Source organism: Tympanuchus pallidicinctus, unplaced genomic scaffold (genome assembly GCF_026119805.1).
Source record: "Tympanuchus pallidicinctus isolate F22 unplaced genomic scaffold, pur_lepc_1.0 scaffold22, whole genome shotgun sequence".
Lineage (NCBI taxonomy): Eukaryota > Metazoa > Chordata > Aves > Galliformes > Phasianidae > Tympanuchus > Tympanuchus pallidicinctus.
The window spans coordinates 32622250-32637596 of NW_026294739.1; the positions used below are offsets into that span (position 1 = coordinate 32622250).

At 46.7% G+C, this 15347-nt stretch overlaps 1 protein-coding gene across 1 annotated transcript in view; it reads right to left on the reverse strand.

Annotated features, from left to right (window-relative positions):
- The window catches only part of CHST8 (carbohydrate sulfotransferase 8), a 167708-nt gene extending 154047 nt beyond the window's left edge, over positions 1-13661 (reverse strand). The window contains exon 1 of the mRNA XM_052685838.1: positions 13546-13661. The gene's annotated coding sequence lies outside the window, so the exon portion shown is untranslated. The remainder of the gene's footprint in view (positions 1-13545) is intronic.
- Positions 13662-15347: the final 1686 nt, after the last annotated feature.

Here is a 15347-nt window from a genome sequence, read left to right on the forward strand (position 1 = left end):
GCAGGCTGTGAACATGCTTGAGGCAGCCCTTGGGTTGGAAGGGAAATCCTGCACCCCGTGCTTTTCCCCAAAGCTCTCCTTATTTTAACGCTTACTGAGCCATATGGACAGACAGTGTTAGGGATTCATTCTTGACAGAAATGTCTGACAAAGCCTCAAGATAAGGAATGAAAGACAAAATTACCCTCTGAGTTCACACAGATACCAACACCTCAGCCAACCAAGCCAAGCAGCTTTGCGGGCCCTGACATCCTTCAGGAAAATGCTGTGCTCTATAGATCAGCTGTGCACAGAAGATAAATATCACTATTTTGCTGGGTATGCCAGCCTGCCCCTTACAGGGCTGTGCAGAGATGAACTAAGCTGGGCTCTTTGGTAGTATCTGTCACTACAGTCAAAGCGCTGAATCCCTCTCCTTGTCCTGTGCTTTATTCCATAATAGAAACATAGACAGTGGTGACAGAGAAAATCACTCGGGTCATCTGGTTTATCCCTTGCCTTGAGATTGCTTCTTGCATTTGTTGTCTTTATAGATAGTACCTCACCCAAAATTACCACCTGACCTAGAGTCTGACAGAGAAATAGAATATTACTAAGACAAACCATGCTGGGAAACCTTGTTTATTGTTTGTGTAGCAGCAGACAATGAGATCAAGGCTTGGTTTGCAAGATGAAGAGAAAGGATTGTAAACCTTTCTCCTTCCCAAGGGAGATTCTAAGGGAAGGAACAGGAGGAAATAGTGCTGTGCATCTCTGAGCTGTAGTTTCCTAAGGGAGCAGTAATCTCTGAAAGCTGCTGGGAATCACTGGGAAAGCAATAAATAAATACTGCAGTGGTCTCAGCTGGATCCTGAGGGGCTCTTCTCCCCCAGTCCAGGGGATTCTCTGGGAAAGGACTTTATTTCCCTAACCCTTTCCCCTGTAGGACTCAGGAAAGAAGTCATGCTACAATATCGATCCCTATCCTCTCAGAAGAGCAGGGAGGAGAGAAAGAGGCAGTTTTGTTCCATAAGGCTCTGTGCAGCAGCTGGAGGACACAGTTGCTCCTTAGCACCAGCCACTGCAAGACTTCACTTTGCAATGTCAGCAGCGTTTTTTCAGGGCCTTGTGTACACTCTTAGACCACGGGTTACCATTTGCTTTCCAGCAGGTGTTTGCTTTCACGACATTTGGGAAGACTAGAACAAGACCTAGGGCACTGAAAAGAAAAAGCAAGGCTGCAGGATGACGTGGACTTCATGTTCCTTGTGCAAGATGGGCCTGGGCTGGCCAGTCATTTAAACACTAACTTCAGAAAACAGTGATAGATGCAGCCAAATAGTGTGGAGATAAGAGGTTCTTGTTCTTAGGGATGGACAGGAAATACTGCTTTCTGAACAACTTTACTGATGTTTCCTCTCAGGATTTACCTTCCCTCTCTGAATGCTGTCAGCATTCATGGACTAAAGGCATTTTGGTGCACTGCTGTATTTAGAACAGCCACAGAAAATTAGGATCCAAATCAAATCCAAGGTATCGTGATTGCACAGCAAACTTTCATGGCTAGAAATGCTCTGTGCCACGCTCAGCTCCTGACAGAACTCTCACAAGTGCTGAGAGCAATGAGCTGCTATTCGGGAGCTAACGAATTTGTGTGGATCAATGATTATTAAAAAGAAAATGTCATTAAAGAGGACAGTTTAGTGCAGTATCATCCAGGAGCTGTCAATGTCTCTGCTGGGAAAATTAAAATAATGTCATCTTACAATGCATATTTCAAAACATTTTGAATTTAATAATTAACTAAAAGCAGAAGCAGAACTAAATTTCCAGAGTGCATTTTGGTCTCTATTAAAAACATGGGTCCTCTGAGAGGCAGATCGTAGCTTCTTGTCATTCATACTTAACTCTGCTGAAATCTTTTATTTACAAAAATGAATGAATTAAACTTTTTTTAAACAAGGATAGCAACTGACCATTTTACACATTGCTCTAAACTTAAAAAACAAATTATTTTTTGATTTTTTGATACTTTTTAAAAAAATGTATATTTTTATCTGAAATGACTTTTAATTTTGAAGACTTTAGCTGCAGGGAAACACTCACTTGTCTTTGGGGCACCCCTGAAATAATTATTTCCCCCACTAGTTTTGGTTCAATCTCTGAACATAAAAATTAATTATTCAGTTAGGTTGATTCTGGCATGAATGAGCCCTGCAGATGGCTGTAATCTGTCTAATATTGTTGTATGAAATCTGACTGGGCAGGTGAAATTGTAGTAAAATTGTCACATTGCTAAGAGCAAATGCTTTGTACAGCTTGATGATAGAAGATCTTTTAGAAAGCTTGTCATGTCTTATGTGATGGCAGTCCTTGTAGCCATTGCAGTTAGTTACTGGGGGTTCTTTTTTATCTTTAGTAAACTTAGAACTAAGTAGTTATTTTCAACACAATACTATTGGTAAGGTACTTTTCATAATCCTTCAGAATTAAGACACTGTTTGCAATTTAGTAGAAGCCCAGGGCCAAAAGTCAGCTCCATTTCCAAAAGCAGAGCTAAGTGAAAATAGAGGCCTGGTACAGAGGGATGGAAAGTACATGGGAGAAGTGGGAGAGCACTGGTTAGTATGATAGATCGTTCTGTCCTACAAGGGCCATCATTACTGTCAGGTTCTGCAGAGGAATCAGAGTGAATGGAGATGTGCAGAAATCTAATCTGGGCACATGCACACAGGGACACTTGCTATGGTATAGAAGGCTTTTTCTATTTTCCATTACTTTGATTTTCTTAAAAATCTTATAACAGTCTAACTTCACAAACGTAGGTTCAGATTTCTCTCTTCATCTCTCCCCTTCCATTGCACTGGGGGAGCTGTGATTCTTTCCACGTACAAAGCTCTTGCTCCCAGGCATAGTTTCCTTTGCCACAACGTGACACAACCTTTTCCTGAGGCTTTTTGCTTTGTGGATTTGTTACAAACTTTTTTGGGGGGGAAAAAGAGACACTAAGGTGAAAAGAGACTTCTCTGCTTTGTAGGCCCCAGCAGCCAGCTGAGCTGTGGGGTTGGCTGAGGACAGCCTGGGGCTGGATGAGCCAGGAGTGGCTGCTCCTGTGTGGCTCAAGCAGGACCAGCTGAATGCAGGGTTATGGGGGCAGGTCCAGCAGTGCCGCCAGGTCAGAGATTCCAGGGGAGATCAAAATCATCAAGACAGAACACTTCTTCTTTCTCAAAATTGCATTTCATTCCCGAGAATTTTGTATTCCGTGGCAAGATTTAAAATTGAGGCTTTCAATCTTTAATGCAACCAAAATCAGAATTTTGAATGGGGTATAATTTCTCCTTCAGCAATAAAGCCAAGGGAACCATGCTCAATGGAGAAACGGAGTGCCTTGGGCCAGGTAGCTGATGTTACTATGGCAGAAAGGTGCAGCCAGTGGGCAAGGCACAGTCCTGAGGGTAACTCTTCCTCCCAGGGGCAGCTGACCAGTGCAGAAGGCTGCACCTCGCTCAGGCAAGGTTTTTGCTTCCAACAGAGGCTGACCCCAGGAGTCTTTGCTGTCAGATGCATTCGTTAGCCTTGCTTCTTTCTGCTTACACCTCGGCAGCAGAATGGAGAGTTATATGAAATATTTTCATTTACAAAATTACATTTGGTGAAAAGCAATATTTTATAAAGTCAAGAACATTTAAAAAAATAGTGCTTCTCAGTAACATAATATAGATAATGAGGAACTGTGTATGAATCTTATAAGCAGTGGCTGTGCAAAACCACGATGCTGTGTATTGCTGGTTACCAGCCTTCAAAAGAAGATGAAAACAAAGGAGGGCAATGATACATGGATTAGAGAACATAACATGCGAAGAGGCTGAGATAGCTAAATTCAGAGTCTGGTGAGAGAAGGCTCAAGGGGAACATGATCACAGTCTATAAATACCTTCAAGGTAACAATAGAAACGAAGGGAGGGAATTATTCACAGTCTCAGAAAAATTGTAGGCCAGGGAGCAATGGCCTGAAGCTAAGAAAGAAAAAGTCTAGGTGAGATATTAGGGGGGGAAAGAAGCCCTGACAAAAGAAAGCAACAGAGCAGTTTAATAGCTGAGTGGGGAGAGTGCCCAGCGTAGCACTGCTGCCAGGTCTGTGTGACAGTGAGATGGCAGATCCCTGGGAAAATAGAATAGAAAGGAGGTGGGGGCTTTAATCACGTGCACAAGAGCCAGATGAGATGACAGGAGTGCCTCGTGGTCGGGCAGCCTGCTCTGGCTGTGCTGTACAGCATTAGGTGCAACGCTGGGCAGGGCTGCACCAGCTGCTTCTTCTGCCACACTCCCTTGTGTGCATCCATCGTGTGCACCTCCCATGCAAGTGTGAGCCTCTGCATCTAGTACAGAAACAGTATTGTAGCAGCAACACTATATATGAATCAATCTCATACAGTTCTGAGAGTTTACATTTGTTATTAGTAAAAGTGAAAAACCTGATGAGCCTATGCTGATATCCTCCAGCTGAGGTTCACTGGTGTTAAGACAGCTCCAGGCAGAGATGAATGCTTTGCCAGGGGTGTCTCAGTGATGAGCATCTTGCAGAGGAAGTTTTTTGGACTCACTGGTTTCTTGTTTACAAAAAACTACTTAATGTAATGATTCTCTGATGGCTTCACAATAGAAAAAGCCTTTCAAAAAGGATCTATGTAAAGAATGACTGGATTACAGAGGAGGTCTATTTCTGGTAATGCAAACTGCTGATAATATCAGACACAGTACTTGGAAGACAAAGCCAGGACAAGTTTTGCTATTCTGTGGTTTTAAAGCTAATTCTGTATTGCTTGCTGTGCAGAAAATCTAGTAATTATTGGTGAATAAACAAATCTAAAATAATTTAAGGTAATTTTAAAAGTCACTTCTTTTTTTAAAGTATTCTCCATCATAAGGAATCTAGATAGAAAAGTACAAGTATTTACAAGTATTTCTCCTTAAAAAATCTGGACAAAGAGAAGCAGCAGGGGTCTGCCAGGCTTTCACCAAAGTTGCCTTCCTTCAGTAATTTTATAAAACAATCTGCAGTTACATACATAAGCTTGAACAATTGTATTCCTGAATAGCTATTTAAATGAGAGAAACTACAGTCATTCTCAAGACATATCTCTGATACATTCTATAATGAATGTAATCTTCAAGGGGCAATAACTTCTCTGAATTACACAATTTTTCTGTTATAAATGTCATACGTTACAATCTCAGTTACCAGCTCCTCTGGCTGTGGGCACGCTTTTCCCAGTAGGGCATCTCAGGCACACACAGCACACTAACTACGATCAGTAATGATGTCAGAACTTTTTTGGAAATCTCATGTTAATAACCTTTCAAGTTATTGTTTCCCACGTGAATACAAAGGGCACAGCGCCTGTTTGCAGATCGGCGATTATCGCTCTCTTCTAGCTACCCATATGGAAAATGTTTTTGGCTAATATAATTTAAGCCTCTTCTGTAAATTCATTTCATGCTGTGAAGTTAGCTAACAATCTCTGTCATTGAAGACCAACGCTCAGCAATCACTGGTATGAGCGGGAGGGATGTTGGCCCAGAGGTGTTACCCACTGCCTGCACTGCGCCCTTCCCTGCAGTGGGGCTGCCGAGGTGCAGGGCAGGGCTGACAGCTCCCACACAGACTGTGGGCAGCGGGGGAACTTCAGCCACGTGCCCGGGTAGGTCCCAAGGTCACCAGGAATCGGGAAGGAGAGCTATAAATTACAGAGCGCTGGGCTGCAGCCAAGCTCCCGGGAAGCTGCATTTAGCATATCATTCTCTGAGCAGCAGGATGAAACCTTAACTCCCTTTCAGACAGAATTTGAATGGAATTTGTTATAAGAACTGGTTCAAGTATCACCACCTGACTTTCTGCTATGACTCCAAGACAGATTGCGATCACTGGAGGGAGAAGAGGGGTGTCAGCAAGCCCAAAGTGATGATCAGGATGATGCTAGAACTCTATCAAATATTTATGGAAACCAGATTAATTTCTCTGCTAGCAACATGCCAACATTATAGGAGACTTCAGATAAACTCTTGATGTTAACCTTAGTTTCTTCTCGGTATCAACCAAAGCGCTGATTTCCAGACTGCCATCAGCGCTGCAGATCCCCTATGTAAGGTGCAGGATTAGAAGACCCTCACGTGAGATCTCAGCTCCGGCTGCTGGCTCCCATTATGTTACATGCAGTATCTAAAGCTCTGGGGACACACCGACACTCCAGAGTTTGCAGCATAGAGAAAGCAACATAGCTGTTCTATTCCAAAGCATTAAAAAAATCATTTGTACGAAGAAAGGAGGAAATAGTTATTTTAAGGTTAGAAAAGTTAGTTGAGAACAAAAGTGTTGGGAAAAAAATAAAAAAGAAACAATCCATGTAAATATTCTGTATCATAAACATAAAACCTCTGCATCTAGCTACTGCACCATTAACTCTGAGACTCAGTTTACGATGTGCTATGTGATTATTGACAGTCTGTGGGCGAAGGGGCAGCTTGAAAGGAAATCCCCTCTCCTCATTCACGAAGGAAGAGCAGATGCATTAGGTGCTGAGCAGCTCCTTCTGTGCTGGCACTGAGCTGGGGGTGGAAGGTGTGTAGAGATGCAAGAGCTGGGGGGGGGCTGGATGTAGGCAAGAGAGAGCAATCATCTGGTGGGCAGCAGCTCACTCAGTTATCTCACATTTGTAACATAACAAGTAGAGGTGAACCATTCTGCTTGTGAGTTATAAGTTGTTCCTTCAAGCACCATCCCAGGCTAACAGGCAGGGTCTGGTTGGCAGGGAAGGCCAGCAGTGTGGCTGATCAGAATAGCTCATGTGAAGAAAATCTAGAAACAAACTAGCTTTTGTTGGAGAGTTGAGGATTTTTAGATACAGGTGTGCTGAAGTTTACTTTTGGGGAAAGCTGGAGGAATACAAGTCTTTATAAAACATGGTAGAGATGGAAGGGAATGAAACTTCCTTAGAACAAGACCGTGTTGGATGGAATAAGTTCTTCCGTGGGAAGACATGAAATAGCATCTGGTCGTGCTCTGTTACCTACCCACATTCCAATACTAGGGTCACCTCCCAATGAGTGGCTTTCAGTCACTGCAGACTGGGACAAGACTATCATTTCTCCTACGTGAGAAACCAGACCAATACACTTCTGCCATGAGAAACAAGGGCTGTGTTCTGTGAGCATTCCTTTCTGTGAGCCTTTGGCACCCACTGAAATGAAGAAAATAACTGCTATTTTGAACTGCAAGACAAGGAGGAGATTCATGGCATCCTTCCTTGCATGTGCCTCCAGATTCCACAGTGATACTTTCACAATTTCTTCTTTTATTCCACAGATTTCTTCACAAATAGATTTTGTGATTCCTCAGAAATGAGATGCTCAAAGGATCAGGAACCAGAAATTACTTTGTTCTTTGCCAAATGAAAGCAATATTTTTTTAATCCCTTCTTACATACTAGTCTAACTTCTGGTGCAGTCTTAAATTTCTGAAACTATTTTACTAATTCAGCTCATATTGATTTATATTTTTTAAGTAGGTCAAGCAGGTCGTGCAAAAAAACTTTAGAAGTCTATTATGTAATTAAGTAGCATCTCCCATTAAAGAACTTAAAAGTAACAGAAAAATTAATTCATCTTTAAGTTAAGTAGTATCCCCATTTCAGGATATAAAAATGGAAGTGTTCAAACATGGCTGTCTGAAGTCAGTGATCCATGTCCATGCATTGCTAGCTAACTGCTGCTTTAATTCTCTGAACTCGGAAGGGATCATTTGTGCATTGGAACAGAAAGAAAAGCCAGCATTTCTCAAACTATATATGAGCAGGCTTTAAAGGAATTAAAAGGGACCCAAATTTAAATACCAGGATGTTCTGTAGCCGTTGTCTCAAACTCTGAATTGCTAAAAAATAAAGTGACTTTCACTTAGCTCCTACCTATTGGTGGATGTCAGTTTGCAGGCATTCAAATCAGAAGCCACTAAAAGTTTATGTAACTGATCCGGCAACCTTCACCAGTGTGAATAATTAGTGCTCTCTCAATGAGTGTCATTGACAGCAGGTAGCTGACTTCCACCAGGTTGGTTCCTGGGGCCAGAAGGTCGGCCCGCTGAGGGCTGTGGTGGTCACACCGCATTGTGTGCAGCCTCCAGCCCCACTCCCAGGGTGAGGATGGCACCTCCGCAGAGCCAGGCTGCTCTCTGATGAAGAGCAAAAGGCCATTTGTGCATGCTGTGATGTACATCTCAAATTAAGTATTTTAAGGGAGGTGCAATCATTGTCAGGTCTGCATATTTAATGGACCTTGAGCTATAAACATGCTCAGAAAAGTGCCTAGTTAATATCAGTTTGACAGTGAATTGGCACAGTGCTGAGCTCCGATGCATCAAATTAGCATTGATCCACAAAATGTTACTGAAAAGCTTCTTAAATCTGCCAAGTTTTTTTAAAAAAATCAATTCCAGAGAAGAGGGCTTCTCCCCATCCCCTGCCTTTTTTTTTTTTAAAGTCCTTTCTAATTCCTTACCCAGAGTCCAAGGGCATTCCTTTAGAAATGCTAATTCTTTTCAAACTTTGTCTTCCCATCCTTGTTCAATAGTGATCAATTCCTCTTAGGTTGTTTCTTCTGTGTGCAGTTTTAATCCTCCCTCTGGGTCAGGAGCAGTGCAGCTGAGGTACGGCTGGCCGCTGCATGCTTGATGCACATACCCTGTTCTGGGATGCAGGTGCTCCTCTGCCTCCTGTGGCTGGGTAATAACTTCCCGGTGGGACTTGAAGGAACTGGCACTGCCCTATTACACTCCTCCATGGCTTTAGTTCTGGCAACTTCAACAGCTTTTGCTCTCCCTGCATGACATTATTACAGCTGCGCTCAGCAGACCTGACTTTGCTGGAATGCCCTCAATAAACACAGGAAAGCTGGCACACACTTCTCTCCAAGGGGTTTGTGGCTCTGCTTCACTTTGAGCTCAGCCTGCCAGCAATGGGGTTTGTTAACCTCCCGGCAGCCTGAGAACCACCCGGCTCCAGGCACTCCAGCAGGGCTGCCCTATGGTCTGCCGGGAAGAGGAAGGTTTTGGTGGAGACTGATGGTGCTTGAGGAGGTGTTCTCTGGTTGGTATTAGCTCACTTTGCTTGCATTTTGCTCTATGGATTTTCAATAACTGTGATAGAAGAGCATATGTTGAAAAAGCAGAATTAAGACACAGTGGTGACATTTTTCTCCATTATTTTTTATCTCGGTCTAAGCAGGGATACAAATGGTAGCAGAAGGTTTTAGTACTTAATAACACAGCTTTTCTTGAAAACGTTCTGTAACAGCTATTGAAGTGTTTTGCTAACAGAAGTCATGCAGCAGCACCTGTGAGGCTTCTGACATTAGTCTTCATCCTTTGAAGGAAGGGAAATTGGGTTGGTTTTGGAAGAAAACCATGGCGTGGGCTATTAGAGGGCTGCCTGCTGGGAGGGATATGTGCTGTAGCACCGCTACTGCATGAGAGCACAGGCCAGCACCAAACAGTCCCCAAAGCAGCCTTCCAGCTCTGGAAGGTTGTCCCCAGCGTGGCAGCTACTGTCCTGCAAGTGTCCCTCTTGCTCCAGCCTCTCTCAGCTGCCCTACCACTGTGCTGCTCACCTGCGAGGTCATGGTGTGAAGGCAGGGCTCTTGACATGGCACATGCCCATTGCTGCACTGGGAGCAGAGGTGGTGCCTGCAGAGCCTCTCCTTACTGAATGGCTGTTGCAGTGCTACTGGGACTGCTGAGCTTGTGCCCCAGTCCAGAATCTCCCAAAAAGATGTACAAAGGACTCTTCTTAGGTTGTCCTCACCTGATCCCAGTACCATACAAGCAGGAAGAGGCTGAAGGTGTTACTTCCCTGAAGCCAAGGAGAAGTGTCAGGTGCCATGTGATGACTAAGGCTCACACACTCATTACTTCTATCAGTTAGAGCTCTTAATCATTTTGTGCTGTTTCATTTTGTAACGTGAATTCACTTCAAGCTGTGAAATTCACCATTTTTGCCATGACTAATTTGTGAAATCTGCCACCTTCTTTTATGATTTGCTTTGTGCCCTAGTTAGGCATCATCTGTCTGAATAGGGAAATCTGTTATTTGCTTCTTGCAGTCGAGCCAATACAATTTTATTCCCTTCCTTTCTCCTCTCCACTCTCAACTGTGATTTCATCATTTCTGTCTTTCCATGGGAACAGAGCAGCGTGGAAGCCATCTTTGCTGGGATCGCACGCGGTGAGCCTGCCTTTCCTCTTTTGCGTAAGGTGTGGGCTGGGCTCAGTCTTGCATGGACTGAAACCAATCTGAAGATCTACCCTGACTTTGGCTAAAGCCACTTACATCTATTATTTCATGTTTACTATCTGAAGGCATTTCTTCCCGCCTGGTTAGTGCAATATTTTGGAAGTCATTTCCCACCTGCCTTGCTAGTGCCTTGTTTCACAATGCGTTCATCTGTTACTCTTTATACTGAGCGTTGCTGGCATTACTAAATGCTATAAATATACCCAGTATACCATAAAAATACACAAGCAGCTGACTGGCCCTGCCTGCAAGAGATACTATTAATCTTTCATTTTTCACATGCTCTGGGCAAGATCCAGAGGGTGCTTGAGAAACATTTAACAGAACTGGGTCCTAAATTTTGATTTTCTCAATGATTGGTTAATGTCTAACAATATTTCCCCATGCTCTTAATGTCTTAATTGGTCTTTGAAGAAGTGGACAATCCATTTGTCCTTCTACCCATAATTTACACCCTTTTACAAACCCAGTGAAATGCTATTTTGGTATTTCTATCACTGAACTACAGTGATAAATTGCCTTGGTGTAAGATCAGTAGGAGCCGCGTAACGGATGTGCAGGAGACTGCATTACTGACTTGCTCTTGCCAAAATGGAGCCCTGCCATGAAGTTCAGAGGGATCACGAGCTGCCCGGGATATCCCCATGCTTCCAACAGTCCATCAGTGCTAACAGGGTTTTGGAGCACAGTGCGTCAGGAGATGATGACAGGAGAGCAATAGGAAACTTCCCTCCTTGCTCTGCTCGTTCTCACCACAACTTTTCTTTCCACCCCTCTCTTCCTGTGGTCCACTTTTCTTTGTCCCCACCAGTTCCACACACACTGAGTTAATCATCTCCCTATCCAAAACGCAGTCATGTAAATAAGATCAGCAGCACCATTTCTGTTAACAGATGGATAAATGGGAAAGTCTGTGCAAATCCCTGCCAGTAGTTAACCCTTCATTAGAGGCCAGGAGGAGGTTCAGGAAAATTCCAGTGCATGTTCACTACTTCCATCCAGCTATCAGAAAACCTGCGGGCCGGCTCCTGCTCAGCACCCCAAGCTCTCTTCTACTCCCCCCACACTCAGCGCAGGCGCTCAGCAGCACTGCCAGCCCCAGCTATTTACTCAGCACCACCGTGGACTAATCAGATGGCAGTAAAAGCTTTTACTGTGCCATCCTGTTTGTGATCAGCAGAAACATAAAAAGCATGTTAGCAAATTGATTTTTGGCATTAATTGTGAGCAAAGAGCATTATCCCGGGTACCGATACTTCTTTTTTTCAGGCAGAAAAATTCTATTTTAGTATTTCTGAAGTGCTTCTGGAAGATGCCGAGATAAGCCCAGCGGACACACTTTTCAAATACCATAAGGCAAAGAGTAGTTACTGAATCTCATCAGTATTATTAGCTTACATAAACATAAAAATTTGAATAATGTTGAAAAAGCTAAATTCTCCAGATAATCCGTAATCAGTAAGCGTTCATTACCGAGATGCAGCAGATATGCACGAGATTTCCCCGGTGATGTTCTGCTTACAGGACTTGAACGGGGCAGCAGAGCCGCTCCGACAGCCCAGGCACAGCGGCTGTGGGCACCTTCCCAGCCCCACTCGGCGCGGGGCACCAGGGCTCACTGCCTCACTGCACAGCTCTGGAGGTTCATAAAGAAATCAGCCCTGTGCAGTGATTGATGGCTCCGTATAAATAATTAAGTCTTGACCTTATGTTATGACACTTTTTGGTGCTTGGAAGCAACGCTCAGAAAACATCCCTGATGCTGGATAAATAAGGGTGGGATGAGATTCAGGGGGAGGGGAGATGGATTTTTGTTTGCACTCATTTTGTTCTGTTTGATTCCATCAGCTAATTGACGATGATGATTATTAATCTCTGTTGCTGTCTGCGCTACAGATTTAATTCCTAACGGTGATTGCTGTTGGAAGTTTGTTCCATCAGAGCCACAGTTTGATTAGGTTTCAGCAGCCCCAGTTCCAGAGCTCCACTCATTGGGTGCTGTGACCCGGGCACTTGACACCAATTTTTGTTCCCGATTTACTTCGCCCAGTAGTAGGGCTCCAGCAGCCCCCTGCTGCTGTCCCCGTGCTGGAGCAGGGCAGGTAGCAGGTGTCAGCTGAAGTTTCATTTGGAAGCTCACGAATTCAAAAGGAGAGCTTAGCGGTTATCCCCGACACAGAGCTGCTGTGGCCTGCTCCTGGAAAGGAGAAATCCCGGGGACATGGAAGGAATTGAAGAGATGCCAGGCAGCTGGAGGGGTGAAACCTTCCCGGGATGAGCTGAGGACAGCCCTCATCACATGGCAGCACCGTTAACAAACAAAAGGGATTAGAGGCTCTAATTCCCATCTTCACTTATGAGACTGCGCACGTTTCCCATTCATCCCTCTCTGGTACTGTGCCTATTCTCTGAAGAGCTGCAACTTTTAAATCTGGCAATAAAATATGAGCGGTTTGGGGTAAGCTTCTAACAGAAACAGAACAAAAAGAGAGCATCTCTGGTTTTTGCAAGCGTGTAATCTGCACACAGCACAGATCGGCCGCAGGCAAAGCAGTATCCATTGAATAGGGCTTTCCTAACCGCTCCAACCGCGCACACACACGGGGCTCCGGCGGGTCCCGCTCTGTCCCCGGCTGCTCGCGCACTGCGGCCGGGCAGCCCCAACCGCGGATGGGCCGGGACCGCCCCGCCCCGCCCTGCCGGCGGTCGTGCCTCCGAGTGCCCGGTTTTCCAGCGGAGGGGCGCGGGGCCGTCGGGACGCACCGACCGGGACCGGAGACCGACCCGCAGCCCCCGTTCCCCTGCGCGGTAATTCCCGGCACAAACAGGGGCATCAGTGCCCCTTTCTCTGATGCACAACGTGAACTCCGGGCGAACTGCATTTCCAAGGCACTGAGCTGCCGCCGTTCACAAACTATTTTCTTTCGCATACCTACAGAAAACGACCCGGACCCGGTCGGAGGAGGCACGTACCCAGAGCAGCACCGGCTCCGGCCCCACCCCGCTCCCACCGCCCCAGGTTGCGCTCCTGGTGCGGCCGCTCCGAGCCCCAAGCCCGCACCCGTCTGGCCGCCGCTCTCCGCGCAGCCCCCTGCGCCGGCATCCGCGGCCCCGAGACGGGGTCCGGGCGACCCCGCCGCAAGTTCGGGCACTTTCCCGAAGTGACGAGGGGAAAAGTTGGGGCGCGGGTTGGGGGGACCCGAGCGGGGAGCGAGCCACTCACCTGCGCCGCCCTCAGCGCATCCTCCGCTCCGCGCGGCCGCGGCTCGGCGCTGCTCCGCGGGCGGGAGGAGGCAGCGCGGCGGGACGAGCTCCCGCAGCTCCGGCAGCCGCCGCCCCGCCCCGCCCCCGCGCCGCCGCGCCCGGCCCCCGCCCCGCCGCGCACCTCGGGAGCCGGGCGGCCGCGCTGCCTCGGCCCTTCTCCGCGGGCGGGGCCGGGGCGAGCTGGGGGCGCCGCGCCCCTGCGGCCGTCAGCGGGGTCTGAAGGGTAAAGCGGGGTGGGAGGCCTGCGCGCGGTCCCCCCGGAAAGTTACCGGCCGGGGGATCCCGAGCCGGGGAAGCCGCCGGGATGCTGCTTTCCGAGAGGGAGCCGGCGAGGAGGTTCCGCGTAGCTGTGTGTAGGTGCGAGCTGCCTGCCGGTCATGTCCTCCTCCGATTTGCGGTTCAGCGACGGGATTGAAAATAGATGGATTTGCGGAACGGCAGGGGAGAGCGGTCCTGCGCGGGTGGGAGCGCGGCGCCGGGCGGCAGCGGGGCTGGGGCGGCTGGGTGGGCGCCGCGCGGCGGTGCTGGTGGTGGCGATGGCGGTGACCTTGGACAGTGAACCTGAGCTGCTGGGGCAGCTGGGGCACAGCGGGGCCAAGGTGTCACGTCTAGGAGTTGGGCTGCAAACTGTGCGGTAAGTGCGCAGACGGGGCCTCTTGCACTCTCTGCTGGCTGTCTTCCATCCTAAAATATTGAGAGGCTTTTCCTTCACGAGGATGCAGTGGAATAAACAGCCTGGTAATGGCAGAACCCGGTGAGGAGGTAACCCCGGAGCATCCTGTGCAGTGGTAGCTGGCTGTGACCGCGTGGCTGTGAACTGACCTGTAGGAGCCCGGCGGTGGGACCCGATGATGCCCAGCAGGCCTGACTGTTGTGCTGGCATCCCTGCCATTGTCCTTAACAAAGCGCTGCACGCATACGGTGCTAACTGCGTGTCGTATCTGCCACCCTCTACATAGTTGCAGGTGTGTCTTATAAATAATCTATGACATTTATCCTTTGTCCAGACTAGCAGAAATACATTATGCTTAGTCTGATGCCTGGCAATCAATTATTCCAATTAAGTAGGTGTTATATTAAAGTATTGATTAGGGACCCGATCCTGTAGGTAGTGCTTTGCTGATGAATGGAGTGTTTGGCTGAGAGTTTTGAGATCTGACTTCATGCAGTTCTGTTGTAACAGCAAAATGAAGTGCACACAGTACAGCTTTTTGGGGAACTGCATTTATTCTGCTTGGGAGTTCAGAAGCAGAATAGAACACATTCCTTCCACAAAAACCTTCACTTCAGCTACTGTCATATTCTTCCTGTGATGCAGAATGCATGGGTTGTAAAGCGTGAGGAAGTTAGGCTAACTGGGGCAGGTGTGTTGAGTTACAGACCAGGAATTTAAGCTTGTCCTGATGTCTGTGGCTATGGTAGGTGAGCAGGAGAGTGCTGTGTGCTGGCTCTGCATCAAGACACTTTTCCTGCTGCATTGGCAGAACAGAGTAAGCAAATGGGGGTTCTCTTTCTGCCCAGCTTGTGTTATGATAAAGGCATTAAATGGATGATCTTGGCACCAAGCCCTGAGTCCTGGCTCTAGGTGTGGTGTTGGGGAGTTGTTGCCCCTCACCTTGAAGGGTTCGTGGTCAGGTTTTGTTTGGTTCTGTCTCCATTACTACCAAAGCATTATTGGAAATTTGAAATGGTATCTTGAAGCTACTATTTCTTGAGTTAATTTTTGTGTTTAGGAGGTTTGTTGTTTTTTTGTTTTTGGGT